We start from the raw sequence: 14,681 nt of genomic DNA on the forward strand, positions 1-14,681 counted from the left end.
TGTCTTTCTCCGTCTGACTTATTTCATTCAGCTAAATGCCCTCAAGGTCCATCCATGTTGTTGCAAATGGCAAAATTTCATTCTTTTTTATGGCTGAGTAGTATTCCATTTTATATTTATATATATATATATATATATATATACACCACATCTTCTTTATCCATTCATCCATTAATGGACACTTCAGTTGTTTCCATACCTTGTAAATTATTGTAAATAATGCTGCAATGAATATAGGGGTGCATATATCTTTTTGAACGAGTGTTTTCATGTTCTTTGGATACATACCCAGCAGTGGAATAGCTGGGTCATATGGGAGTTCTGTTCTTAATTTTTTGAGGAGTCTCCACACTGTTTTCCATAGTGGCTGCACCAATTTACATCCCCACCAGAGGTGCACGAGGGTTCCCTTTCTCCACATCCTCTCCAACATTTGTTATTTCTTGTCTTTTTAATAATAGCCATTCTGATGGGTATGGGGTGATATCTCATTGTGATTTTGATCTGTATTTCCCTAATAATTAGTGATGTTGAACATCTTTTCATGAGCCTGTTGGCCATCTGTATATCTTCCTTGGAAAAACATTTGTTCAGATCCTCTGCCCATTTTTTAACAGGGTTGTTTGCTTTTTTGTTGTTGAATTGTATGAGTTCTTGATGTATTTTGAATAGTAACCCTTGTTGGATATATGATTTGCAAATATCTTCTCCCATTCAGTATGATGCCTTCTCATTTTGATGATGGTTTCCTTCGCTGCACAGAAGCTTTTTAGTTTGATGTAGTTCCACTTGTTTATTTTGAATGTAATACCTAAAACTGTAAAATACCTAGAAGAAAATATATGCAGATAATTGGTTTGTTGATAAAGACTTCGAGGCAGTTCACTGAGAAAAGGGAAGCCCTCGCAATGAAGGATGCTGAGACAACCGGATTTCCTCATGGGAAAAGAGAACTTCAACCAGAGCTCACCCCAGACACAAACATTAACTCAAAATGGACCACAGATCTCAATGTAAGAGGCAAAATTATAAAGCTTAGAGGGGAAAATCTTAACCTTTGCCTGAGTAAAGATCTCCTAAACAGGGCATGTAAGCGCTAACTAGAAAAGAAAAAGATGTGACAAATCGTACTATCAAAATTAAAACTTTCTTCTCACCAAAAGACGCCATTAAGAAAATGAGAAAGCAAGCCACAGATGAGAATATACTCACAGCACACAGCACATACATCTGACAAAGATCTTTTACCCAGAACATAAATAACTCATAAATAACAAACAGAGGAGCAACTCCATCAAAACAGGCAGAAGACTTCGGTGTTAGGGCAGTGTGGCTGTGATGCGGATCCCTGGGAGACAGGAAGCGACACCAGTGCTGGGCACGCAGAGCACCTGCTCCGTGAGTTACTATTGGATAAGCGTTTTCAACAACAGGGGCTATTCGGAAACAGCTCCCGTGCACCTGCTAAGCTACACAACTGAAACAGGCACGTCAGGGATGCTTCCCACCTGTGGGCTCAGGAAAGCCAAATTGTCAGGAGAAAACTAAGCGAAGTTAACTGCAAGTTTATCTGCCCAAAAGGCACTTTAGGGTCATGTGCTGTCATGAGGCTCAGCAGAGGTGAATGTGTGGCTGTGAAGACGGGAAGCAACAGCTCTGATGAACTGGGGCCTCCGACACTGCCGAGCTCCTGATGCTCTTCAGCTTGTGCCTTTTGCTGTCACGTAAGCCACATTCCTAGAGATGTCTGGAACTAAGACTATGTCCTGAGGTCCTTGGAGTAGCAAGTTGAGTTCCAAACTGGCCTCGCAGTCCCTTTGATAAGTGGACGAGATCAGGAAATGGCCAGAGGCACAAAGTACAATCTGTGGGGACTCAGGACAGAGAATTTTCGTCTTGTTAGTACAGTATAAAAACTGTATCACAAAATGGCAACAATTTCAATTACACAACCAAGAAAGTGAAACAATGACTTGGTTATTATTCATTGTCTTAGACATTTTCTGGGACAAAAGCCAGAGCTAAATCCAACAGAAAAAATTAACAAGGTTCAGAACGAGGCCAAATCTGTGCCAAGAGAAAGACTGTCATTGAAGCAGACCTGTCTCCAAATCCCTCCACAGAGAGACTGACAGAAACAATGCCACAGTTGGGCTGCAAAAGTCACAGCTGGCACAGAACCCTGATGTCCCCCCGTTTTTGACTCAAGTGAAAGGGATGGGACCACAAGGTGGTTCCGTTCGCGCTTGGGCTCATCCCCACTTGAAAGCATCTGAGAGCTGCACCCGGGAACCACACCTTTCCCCACCCCACCACTACCACTGTGAAATACACAAACCCAGGCGTGGGCACAAAGGAAGGAGGGCAGGCAGATCTATGGACACCACATGTGACACTATATATGAAACTACCGGGTTCCCTCTGACCTCCAATCCCCTCGGGAAAGCACCCAGGAGCACTCCACTGCAGGGCATGCAAGGAAAGAACAGATGGTCTGCTGGTTGCGCACAGTGCTGGATGGGACTGCCAAATGGCCTGACGCACAGAGCGGCTATGCAATACTCACAGCAGCTCAGTGTGACCCTGACCTTTGCAAAGGTGCCTGAGCCTACGTATATGGGGGAAATCTGAGCAGCTGACCAAGAACTCTGACAAAGTTGGCTCTAGGCTGCAGAAGCTCATCGCTAACTTAAACCTGTACTGGAATCTGACCAATGATCTGTGCTACCATCTAAGGAAAAATGTTAGGAATGCAGACTAAGAAAAAAAGCTTTCCTAAGGGGATAATTAAAACAGGCTATTTGAAGCTATAAAAATATTGACTGAGTATTCTGACAATTCAAACCAGAAAGCTTAATTTTGTTTTTTTGTGACCAAAGTAGATTTGGGATTTGGAAAAGTCCTAACTTTACTAGTGGATCAATGTGGGGTATGAGAAAGAAGAGAGAGATCAAGGAAAATCTGGAATCTTTTACCTGAGCACCCAAAGGACAGAGTCGCCATTAACTGAGATTTAAAAAAAAAAAAAAAAAAAAAGTGAGGCAACACCAAGAATGAGTTTTAATGTAAAGTGGACTTTGGGAGCTATTGATGTATTGTATCAAATGTGCCATCTGGGTCTGGATGTTGACAGTGGAGGAAGCTGTGCACGCGGGGTAGGAGGTGTCTGGGAGCTCTCTGTACTTTCTGCTCAGTTTCACTGTGAAACTAATACTGATCGAAAAAAACAAAGTCTATCTAAAAAATGTTGGTAAAACTGGTTTGGGAGTGAAGGTAAAATATCCTATTTAAAACATACTAAGTTTGAAATACGTAAAAGGGACACTGTACTCTGGCTTGATATGTTAACTCTGTCAATTAACACTATTTGGTGTGTTAAATACTGTCATACTCTTATTTAGTAGAAAATTGCCTGTAAAAATATTATGGATACTAAGAAATTATTTTGATCAAAATTATCACCTAATTATTTAAGGACTAAATGGGATGTTAATGACCCATTTTACAATACAAGTCCTGGTGATCGTGTTTATACTAACTTGTCTCCTTCTCTGTATTATAAAAACTAAGCAATGTGCTATTGTACTATAGTTTTGCAAGATGTTACCATTGGGGAAATGGGGTAAAGTATATTATTATTACTTACAACTCCGTGTTATTTCTTACAACTGCATGGGAATAAACAGTTATCTCAAAAAACAGTTTAATTAAAAAACAAATCAACCCAAGAACAAGGAGACAGATGATAGGTAAGGAGTTAAAAAAATCCTTTCCCTTTCTCTGTGAAAGAATTTGACCTTGATTGGCATACTAGCTCTGTTCCCCTGGTAACCAACCAAGAAAGCAGGTCAACCGTGTTTCTAAGCATCTTATTTATGGCTCTGATTGCCTTGGTAACATGCTACCAAGATTCATCAGCCGCATTACTAGGCAACGTTGCTTGTGATAAAACGACTCCTGATGGCAAACTGTCTGGATGGGCAAGTCCCTTGGCCGGACCTTGGCAACTAAGCTGTGTTCATAGGACGTGACGAGAGCCATTGCATCCGGTAGGGCCCAGGGCGTCAAAGCCAGGGTGATTCTTGCTACCTGAGTATCACCTGAAGCCTCAGAAGAAACAGCCAGTGAACCGCTGTGTGCACTTCTGAACAGACCACTCCCACTGAAGGGAAATGTCTGACGCAGAGCAGCTGGCACGCTGGGCTATTCAAAACATGAATGAAACAACATGATGGTGTGAAGCCAAGTGAAATTATGGCTGCTGGGCCAGAAGATACTTCTGGACATTCAATCAGGAGGACGATAGCCCGAAAGTCACACATCTAATCTTAGACATACACTCTCAGATAGAAGATCTAAACTTTTCTGTATGTTAAGATGCATGGTCATATTTATTAATCATGATTTCTCACCTTTCCCTCTTGGGACAGAAAACACTCACTTCCACTTCAAGTCTATTTCTCAGATTTGTCCTTCTGTGTGGGCCATTGCTACCTGGCGTCTGGAGGCCTTCAGAACACAGGGACTCACAGCATCGCCTCCTGCACAGAATCGCATACTTTACGGAATTCTGCTTGAGCCCTACAGTTGCTAACAGCACAGGAGGAAATCTTTACCGGGTACCTTAAAATTTTCTCAAAATATGCCCTATGGTAGCAAGAGATTAATGGACCACAATTTGCTGCTACTTGATGTTTGCTAAAGAAATTATTGCTGCTTGATTTTGTTAATGAAGGGGGCTCTTAAGACCCTTGTGAATTTTTCCTCTTTAAAATCTCATCTTCATATCAAACAGAGGTCGCTGAGATTGACCTGGTTGCCACCCAGAGGATTCCTTCTTAGAGGCGACTCAAACTGGAATGCTTCGCTGATATTTGCACCACTGAGTCACATTTCTCAGGCTGATATGTTGCTGAATCAAGAAACGGAAAGTATTGCCATAAAGTCATCAATAACATTGATGCGGGGTCGGTGAGCCGAGGAGTCGAAAGAAAGATTTCTTCGACTCTCAAGATCTGGCAGTAGTGCTCTTTTATTTAGAGAATAGTGTGGAATAGCATGGGGACAGGACCCATGGGCAGTCAGAGCTTCTGCTGCCGCCGCTTCTGCTGCCCCCTCTGGCATGGGGACAGGGCCCATGGGCAGGCAGAGCTGGTGTGTGGGGACAAGACCCACGGGCAGTCAGAGCTCCTGCTGCTGCCCTGAGTTGAGGGTTAGGGCTAATTTTATAAGGCATGGGTACGTGACTTATTTTTACTGGAAAAAAAGAAAAGATGATGTAAAAAGTCATTAAATGATTTCAGTGCAGATGGGGTCTGGTTATTGTGAGGTCATATAACTTTAGATACGAATCTGGCCATATAGATCGGCATGCAGGTGAGGATGCCCCGGGCTTCTCTCCCTGGGGCAGTCCTAATTCATACCATAAAAAAAGTCCACTGGGTCGTATAGTTTGGCATGTAGGCCAGGTCACCTTGGGCTTCTCTGGCTGGGGCAGCCTTAATCCACATCAACATGAATGAGAAAGGAACAAGTGTGGATTACTTGTTAGAACCGGATCAATTGTAAATGTTTCAAAATATGTGTACCTTAAACCTAGCCAATAATTTTAGTCTTGTAGAACGCTGACCTTAAACAGCCAACCACCTATTTCTCCAGCAAAAAGGGTTTATTCCAGATCAGAAAAGAATTGCAGTTCAAGCTCTGCAACCATGGCGAGCCACGTGCAAGTCTAGAGCAACACGAGGAGGAGAAACTCTTTAAAGGGGGGAAGAGAAAGGTGAGAGGGCCATGGTAAGCAGAGTCCCCTGTAGGAGACTGGGAGTCCCAGGTGTGGTGGCTTTTCACTGGCTGAGTTGGGACAGTCCCTCATTGGCTGAGCTGTTGCTGGGCAAGAAGAGGAAGTCTTTCTTCTTCCTGTCGGCCTCTGCAATCATCCTGGCGGGGAGAGCTCCCCTTCTGGCTTTCCCGAAGGAAAATGAATTTTCTGTTTATTAAAATGAAGTTTCTGTTTATTAGTTTTCACAAGAACAAGATTAGATTCGGATTTCAATTAATGTTATTACAGTAGCCCCCCTTATCCATGGGGGACACATTCCAAGACCCCCAGTGGATGCTTCAAACCGGGGATAGTACCTAACCCTATATATACTATTCATAGTTTTTCCTATACATACACACCTATGATAAACTTTAATTTATAAATTAGGCAGGGTAAGAGATTAACAACTATAATAATAAAATAGAACTATAGCAAATATACTGTAAAAAAAAGTTACCGTACATCTTAGCAACCTCAGCATATGATTTTTTCTTTCCTTATTAAGTCGAGAACTTTCACCTTTTCACGTAAAGGAAGCAGTCTAGGGCTTCTCTTTGGCATACCCTAATTGCCAGCATCACTACTCTGGTGCTTTGGGCTAAATAAGGGTGACTTGAACACAAGCACCGTGAGTCGATCTGATAACCCAGATGGCTACTAAGCAACTAATGGGCAGGTAGCATAGACAGCGTGGATCTGCTGGACAAACGGATGAGTCACAGCCCAAGCAGGACGGAGCGAGATGGCTCGAGATTTCATCCTGCTGCTCAGAACGACACGCAATTTAAAACTTATAATTTGTTTATTTCTGGAATTTTCCATTTAATATTAACAATCCATAAACTATTAATAAAATATTAATATTCTAAGATTTGTGGTTGGCCTCCAAGCAAAGCCATGGATAAGTGGTGACTACTGTAATTGGTATAGGCATGTAGTATGATTACAGATACAGGTTATTACTTGTTACATTATTATGTTAAACATCATATAACAAAGAGATAATGATTGAAGGATCAGAACCGTGGGAATGAAGCAGAAAGCGACCCCTGAGGTCCTCTGGTGGTAGAGCAGTTTGCTTCCAGTTGGGGTCATCTGAAGACAACAAGCTGTGCCAGAGCTCAGGGACACAGCTGAACAATGACGAATAATCAGTGTTATAATGAGAATGCAGAGTCTCTGCTCGGGTGAGTGCCTTTAAATAAAGTTCTTAACAACATGAGATAACTGACTTTGATACCAATTTTGATATCAGTTTTATCCATCTGAGTTTGATAAAATTAGCCAGGCCTTGCAGAGGCATTCCTCACCTGCAGAACCATTGTTTGAGATAAGTAAACTCGCCAGGAAACGTCTAAGAGAAGCTAAATTAAGTTATGTGACCAAAAGGCTAAGGGACAGTTTAAGTTGATACAGCATCTAGAGGCTTAATGAAATTTAATTTACGGTTGGGAGGGTAAGAAAAACAGCCGTCTAACTGGTGGCACCCCACTCCCCTGCAAGTCCTGACTCTCTTCAGACCTGCTTGTATCCTTTGCCACCGAATCAATCATATTTCATAGAGACCTTTACAACTGTGACGATGACGTGCAAGAGACTAGAGCAGACGCGTCATGAAAGAATACACACAAACGGCCCATTAGCCCAGGAAGAGAGCTCAAAATCATTACTCCAGAAAATGCAGATTAAAAGTGTCATGAGATGCCACTGTACAGTCAATAAAAGGCTAAAATGAAAAAGAAAATGACAATACCAAGTGTTGGTGAGTATGTGGAACTCTCACACATTGCTCTTGGAAGTGTAAAATGATACAACCACTTTGAAAAACTACTTAATAGTTTGTTATAAGTTAAACATCACCCACTGTTATGGACTGAATGTTTGTGTCCCCCCAAAATTTGTATGTTGAAACTCTAACCCCCAATTTAGTGGCATTTAAAAATGAGGCCCTTGAGAGGTAACTAGCGTTAGATGAGGCCATGGGGGGGAGGGGGGCCCTTGTTAGAAGAGGGCTCGCTCGCTTGCTCTCTCTTTCCTTCACTCACAAAGAAGTCATGTGAGCACACAGGCAAATGGCAGCTGCCCACAAGCCAAATGAACCCGAGCTTGCTGGCACCTTGATCTCAGGCTCCTCAGATGAGAATTCCCCAGGACATCCTAGCCTCCAGAGCTGTGAGAAATACGTTTCCACTGTTTAAACCGCCCAGCCTACGGCATTTTGTTATGGTAGCCCGAGCAGACAACACGCCTACCCTACACCTAGCAGTTCCAATTTGTACACTAATGCTCATGGCAGCCTTATTCATACAACTTATAAACGAGCCAAACGCCCATCAACAGATGCATGGATAGACGTTGTTGTATATTTGTGCAACGAAATACTTCACGCAATGACAAGACACACAGGACATCGTGGATGAATCTCATAAATACAATGTGGGGTCAAAGAAGCCGGACACAGAAAAGTACATACTAGATGATTCTATTTATATGAAGTTTTAGAACTGGCAAAACTAATTTTGATGGTGAAAGGAATCGGGACGGTTGCTCCTGCTGGGTGGGTGGTCTTCAGTGGGAAGGAGTTGAGGGCACTTTCAGGGATGGTGAGAATGTTCCATGTTTTATTTGGGGTCAAACAAATTTATCAACATTTATGAAAAGGTATACTTAAAAATTTGCATTTAAAAAAGTAATAGAGGAAAATAATGAGCATCATTAACACGTAGCTACGACTGTTTAAAGTTGCTGTTGTTGCCAGTTTGTAGTTTATAATCAGAAATATGCATCTGACCTTCATCCAGTTTCTGGCACAGAGCTCCTAGAACACTTGGACTTCCTTAAGTGATAAGCGTCTTGATATTCACAACCAGCCCTTTTCAACCACACCTGAGTTTATGCTAATGAGCTAACTTTTGGAAAGCCCTTAAAGATGGGGGCTGGGTGCCATGGGAACCTACCACGTGATTAGAGGGTTGCAACTTAGCCCTACCCTACTCCCCACCTTCAGGGAAAGGGAGAGGGACTGGAGATTAAGTTCAATCACCAATGGCCAATGATTTAATCAATCGATCAATCAATCAATCGTGCCTACGTAATGAAGCTTTCATCAAAACTCAAAAGGCTGGGGTTTGGCGAGCTTCCAGTTTGACGAACTTGCAGAGGTGCTGGGAGAGTGGCACGTGGAGACAGCAAGTAAGCTCCGCTCCCCTTTCCCCACACCTTGCCCTCTGCAGCTCTTCCATCTGGCTGTTCCTGAGATAGATCCTTTTACAATAAGCTGGTGATCTAAGAAGTAAAAGCTTTTTCTGAGTCCTATGAGCAGCTCTAGCAAATTAATTGAACCCGAGGAGGGGGCTGTGGAAACCTCTGATATAGCCATTAGGTCAGAAACACAGGTAACACCTGACCTTGCGATTGGCATCTGAAGTTAGGGGTGGGGGCATGCTTGTGCGGCTGAACCCATAATTTGTGGGATCTGATGCTATCTCCAGGTAAATAGTGTCACAATTGTGTTAATCACTTGATGGTGTTAGAAAAAACACAAGTCACATGGTAAATGGCCCCTCCTATGGATGAACATTGAGAGCTGCAGACAGAGTTGTCATTAGCAAGCCCACTAAGGTGCTAGTTGGCATCCACTTTGCAATTTTTTCCATCTCTTACTGAAGAGTAGTGCTTACTCTAAAAAAAAAGTGTGTGTGCACGCGCACCATTTTCAGCATTCAATATTTTCTTTTACCAAAGCCCTTCTTGCTTTGTTCTCACTGTACACTCTCTCAAGAGCAGTTTATTATTTGACAGGGTTTGTTGAATGGATGAGAAAGGACTGTTCAAAGAAATTAGCATGCCTCCCAGATTGTTGAAACACCTGGCTTCAGAGCCCCCTATGGGTCCGTGTACCCCATTTCTAACACAACGCTTCACTGTTAACAGAAACATGACTACAGAGAGGGAAGCCCTGCATTTGGGGTCTCTCATTCTCAGGAAAGATGTCTTCCTGGAAGACACCGGTTTCAGCAGGCCCAGGGTGCCGCGCCCCGAGTGACACCCTGGGGCACTGCACCATTTTAGGAGTCCTCTGGGGAGCGAGAAGAGAGCCTTCCCCATGCAGCAGAGTACAAATGGACACTGTGGCCTAGAAATTCATTCCCTTAAAGCTGGGACTCCCAGGAAAGTCTTCACACATCCGCAGGCATCTGCAAGCCGCAGGCATCTGCAAACCCTAGAAAACTCATGAAGAGGTACACCTGTGCGTACAGAATGTTTACAGCACTTTTCTCAATTTTTTATTGTGGTAAAATACACCTAACATAAAAGTTACCATCTTAAGCATTTTACATGTACAGTTCAGTGGTATTAAATTCACTTTGTGTAAAGTATCTATGGTATTAATTACATAATGTTGTCCAACCTTCACCACCGTCCATCTGCAGAACCCTTCATCTTGTAAAACTCAAACCCTGTGCCCATTAAACACTAACTTTTCACTTCCGCTCCCCCAGCCCCTGGCAGGCACCCTCTGCTGTCTGTCTCTACGATTTTCATTCCTCTAAGTACCTCATATAAGTGGAATCATACAGTATTGATCTTTTTGTGAGCAGCTTGTTACAGCAGCATGCTTGTTAAAGCTATTATTACTCTTATCTGAAAAGGAAAAATAAAAAACCCCCCAAGATAGAGTATCTTATCTATCGTGAGGCATTTGATTAATCACAGAAAAATGATTTTTAGTTTGTTTTCTGCTTCTCATTCTTCGGTTTCTCTTTTCTTGCCTTTCCATCGGTTACCTGAGTATTTTTTAGAATTCCAACTTGAAATATGCACCCCTATGTTCATTGCAGCCTTATTCACAATAGCCAAGACTTGGAAGCAACCTAGGTGCCCATCAAGGAACGAATGGATAAACACAATGGAATACTACTCAGCCATAAGAAATGATGAAATTTGGCCATTTGTAACATGGATGGACCTTGAGGGTATTATGCTAAGCGAAATAAGTCAGAGGGAGAAAGTGAAATACCCTATGATCTCACTCATGAATAGAAGATAAAAACAGCAACAACCACATACAGAGAGATTGGATTGGTGAAGGGGGAGGCTGAAGGGGGAAAGAGGCGATTAGGCACATGTGTGTGGCGATGGATATAATTAGTCTTTGGCTGGTGAACAGATGCAATCTACACAGGAATCAAAATATAATGATGTACACCTGAATTTTATATAATGCTAGAAACCAATGTTACCGCAATAAAAGAAAAAAAAGAAAAAGATCCACTTTGAGGGTTAGCTACACGTAGTTTCATAATAAAAGACAATTCTAAAAACCTTCCAAAGACGAAAAAGGAAAGAAATCTGCAAGAAATGATAAAAAGCCTGGCATTTGAGAAAAAAATCCATATCCTAAATGGAAAGATTTAATTGTCAAAAGTCAGCTATCCAGGAGTTTACCTATAAACTTAATTGCAAGCACAATCAAACTGATAAGTGATACTAAAAATCATATGGAGCTGAAAATGTGCAAATATGTGAACTTTGAAAACGGAATTTTTTTTACATGAAAAATTAAATATCTAAACGTAATATGGAATTCATTAATATTCTACAGATAAGTATGTATAAAAATCACTTATTACCTAAATGTATTATTTTGGAAATACATTCTTCAACTCCATCATAAAATAAATTATTCAAACTCTTTGAAAAAAAATAATTCCATCTTGATTTATTCCACTGTTTTGGAGTAAATCACTTTGTATGGTTTTTTAGTGGTTGCTCTCGACATAAAATATAGACATAACTTAGTCAGCAAAATGCAGAAACCCAACTTCCATTTATGCCCCTTTGCCTCCACTTCTTAAACACAGCCGTCCTAACTCCTTCTCCTGTATGCATGGAGCACCACTGCAAATGGTGCTATTTTTCCTTCAACCATCACCTATGATTTAAAAAACTCAAAAGTAGGATAGTCTATTTTATTTACCCCTATTTTTACCCACTCTGACGTTCATGTTTTTTTCTTTCTATAGTTCCAAACCTTTTTCTGTTATCACTTACTCTGTTTAGAGTATTTCCTGTAATTACTCTCTAAGGGGAGCTTTGCTGGCAGTAAACACTCGTAGTTATCCTTTGAGAATGTCCCTATTTCCCTTTTATTCTTGAATGATCTTTCCTCTTTGTAGAATTCATGGTCGACAGTTCCTTCTCTTCCCACTTCCTCCGGCTTCTCTGGTTCAGGTGAGTGGGGTGGGTTCTCGTGGGGGTTTGGTTGGAGTAAGGTGGGTGGTACCAGAAGTGCTCTGCGTTAGCCACTCTTTTCCCCGCTTTGACTTTTCTCAGAGCTTGTTTGGTCTGTGTGTGTCGCTGTTTCTGGCTTGCGAGCGTCTCCAATACCTTAGCCGAGCGACATGGGAGGAGATGAGGAAGACGCGGATTTACCACCACGGTGCTCCTCAGCCCTCAAGTCCTGGGGCAGCTGGCCGTCCTCTTTCCACATTTCATCCTCCCGATGCTTGTTTCCTGTGTTATGTCCAGGGGCTTTCAGCTGTAAGAGGGATGTCTGGGAGGAATGCGGCTGTTCCATTTTGGCTCAAATCCCAGACACAGTTATTCCGACATTTTATTATGAAAATTTTTAAACACAAAGGAAAGTTGAAAGAATTTTACAGTGAAAACCTGTATACCATCACCTAGGTTCAATCGTTATTGCAGTTATTACTGATATATTACTAAATTCATTTTATTGTGGTTCTTAATAGTTAAAATTGGAAACAACACAAATGTCCATCTACAGTAATAGCAGGTAAAGCTACATGCAATGAGGATGAATCTGACAAACTATTTGGAGAACAAAGCACACAAAAAATACAGCTGGATGATTCTATTATATACAGTTAAAAACAGGTAAAACTACTGCATAAGGATGCACAAATGGGTGGTAAAACTATAAAGAACAGCAAAAATCTGTCTGAAAAGTCATGACAGTAGCTGTGATCGCAAAGGAGTACTGACTGCCAGAGAGGGTCTACTTCTTGGCTTGGGTGGGTGTTTACAGGGGTGTTCTCTTTAGCATCACTGTCAAGCTGAATTATACGTTCTAATTGGCTTTGTGCATGTATACTTCACACTGTAAAATAGGAGAAACAGGATTCTATTTATTTCATACACACAAATGTGAGGATGCACACACAACAGCATATATGAATAGATGTAATCAGTGTTTCCGCTGGACTTGTTTCTTTATTACACGTTTCTTCATTCCATATAGTGCGTGTGTAAAAATTTTAGAATGAATGCACTATTTTCATTGGGTAAACAAGAAAGCACTTTTCTCTTTTGAAAAAACTATGCATCTACTTCAAAATGATACCAAAGTGTTGAACATTTCCACACAAACTGGTCCAAGTACCTGTCTAAATATATAAAACAATTAACATCAGAAAACAACTAGATGGTTCAATAAACACAGGACGTCATACGGTCATGCACTGCACGTTTCAGTCGACGATGGACGGCAGACACAACAGTGGCCCCGTGAGATTAGCACCAGGAGCCCGGGCGCACAGCAGGCTGTACATCTATGATGGTCACACAATGAGGAAATCACCCAACGGCACATTTTTCAGAACGTATTCCCGTCCGTACGCGATGCGTGTCTATATTTAACTTGACAAGTACTAAAAATTCGATATGAAAAAATTGCTCTATTAAATAAACAAAAACATTTTTAAAAAAACCATTAAGAAGAAAACTCCCAGAGTGGGCACGGGCGCTAGGCACATACTGTCATAAACTGCGTATAGAAACACAAGCCGTAAAATCTGCCAGGAAGGCGAGGAGACAGGGTGCTCAGAACCCCACCAGCCCTTGACCCAGCAGTTCGACTTCAAGGAACGTAAGCTAAGAAAATAACCCTCAAAGATGTAGCTACAAGGCTAGTAAGGGAGCAAAAAACTGGACATAACACAACAATAGAGGTTTACTTAAATATATTTAACTAAGCTCAGTTTAGTTAAATACGTTTAACTAAAAATTTTAATTAGATGCAATGGAACGCACTGAAGTCACCGAAAACACTACTGACGGGGAACATTTACTGGCAAATGCAAATGTTCAAGGCGTATTCTTAAGTGGGGAAAAAACCAGCACGGGTTACAACTGATGTCTGCAATATTCCATCTTGTTAAAACGGGAGCGGCAACGATTGATCAATACGGAGTTCAACGGGCTGTTTAAAGAAAAAACTGGGACCACTTATTTTTGTGTGGTGGCGTAAAGTGCATTTTCCTTTCACTTTTCTGTATTTATCAAGCCTTCTAAATGGGGCACGTGTTCCTCTAGTGAGAAACACGGAGGAGAACGCTCTGCAGTCCGCCCAGTTCCGGGATCGCCCCGCGCCGCCCGGGATCTGCCCTCCGGCTCCCGCCTCCCGCCCCACGCGGCCCGGGCCCCACGAGCCTGCTCCCCTCCTCGTCTCCCACACGCCTGTCTTCTCAGCCGTCGCACAGACACGTCCGTGGCTTATTCTCCGCTCCCGCCGCCCAGAAAGGTGTCGAGGGCGATGACCTTTGTTTCGTTCACTGACCTACTTCGGACCGCGCACGACGGCGCTCGGCACGCGGCGGGCGCTCAGCACGCCTGCTGAACGACTGAAGGGGAAACAGGCTCCTCCCTGGCGGCCGCCCACCCGCCTGCCTACCACTTCCGCAGACGCGCTCCCACGACACCCTTCCGTTTCCTTCTCGAGGAACCAGGAAGCGCGCCCGCAGCAGCGCACAGAACGCGCCCGCCAGCCCGGAAGCGGGAGTCAGGCACGAGACCGGCTAAACGGGGCCGCGCCGCGCAGGCCACGCGGGGAACTACA

The 14,681-nt window shown here is 42.6% G+C and overlaps 1 long non-coding RNA gene across 1 annotated transcript; it reads right to left on the reverse strand.

Moving 5' to 3' along the window:
* Window positions 1–10,075: 10,075 nt before the first annotated feature.
* LOC139075022 (uncharacterized) lies at window positions 10,076–14,542 on the reverse strand. The gene is made up of 2 exons (XR_011525019.1): window positions 14,403–14,542; window positions 10,076–12,944 (listed from the first exon to the last, which is right to left on the reverse strand). It is a non-coding gene; the product is annotated as an uncharacterized lncRNA (long non-coding RNA).
* Between the last annotated feature and the right edge of the window lie 139 nt (window positions 14,543–14,681).

The sequence above is a fragment of the Equus przewalskii genome, chromosome 13 (assembly GCF_037783145.1).
Source record: "Equus przewalskii isolate Varuska chromosome 13, EquPr2, whole genome shotgun sequence".
In the NCBI taxonomy this organism is placed as follows: domain Eukaryota; kingdom Metazoa; phylum Chordata; class Mammalia; order Perissodactyla; family Equidae; genus Equus; species Equus przewalskii.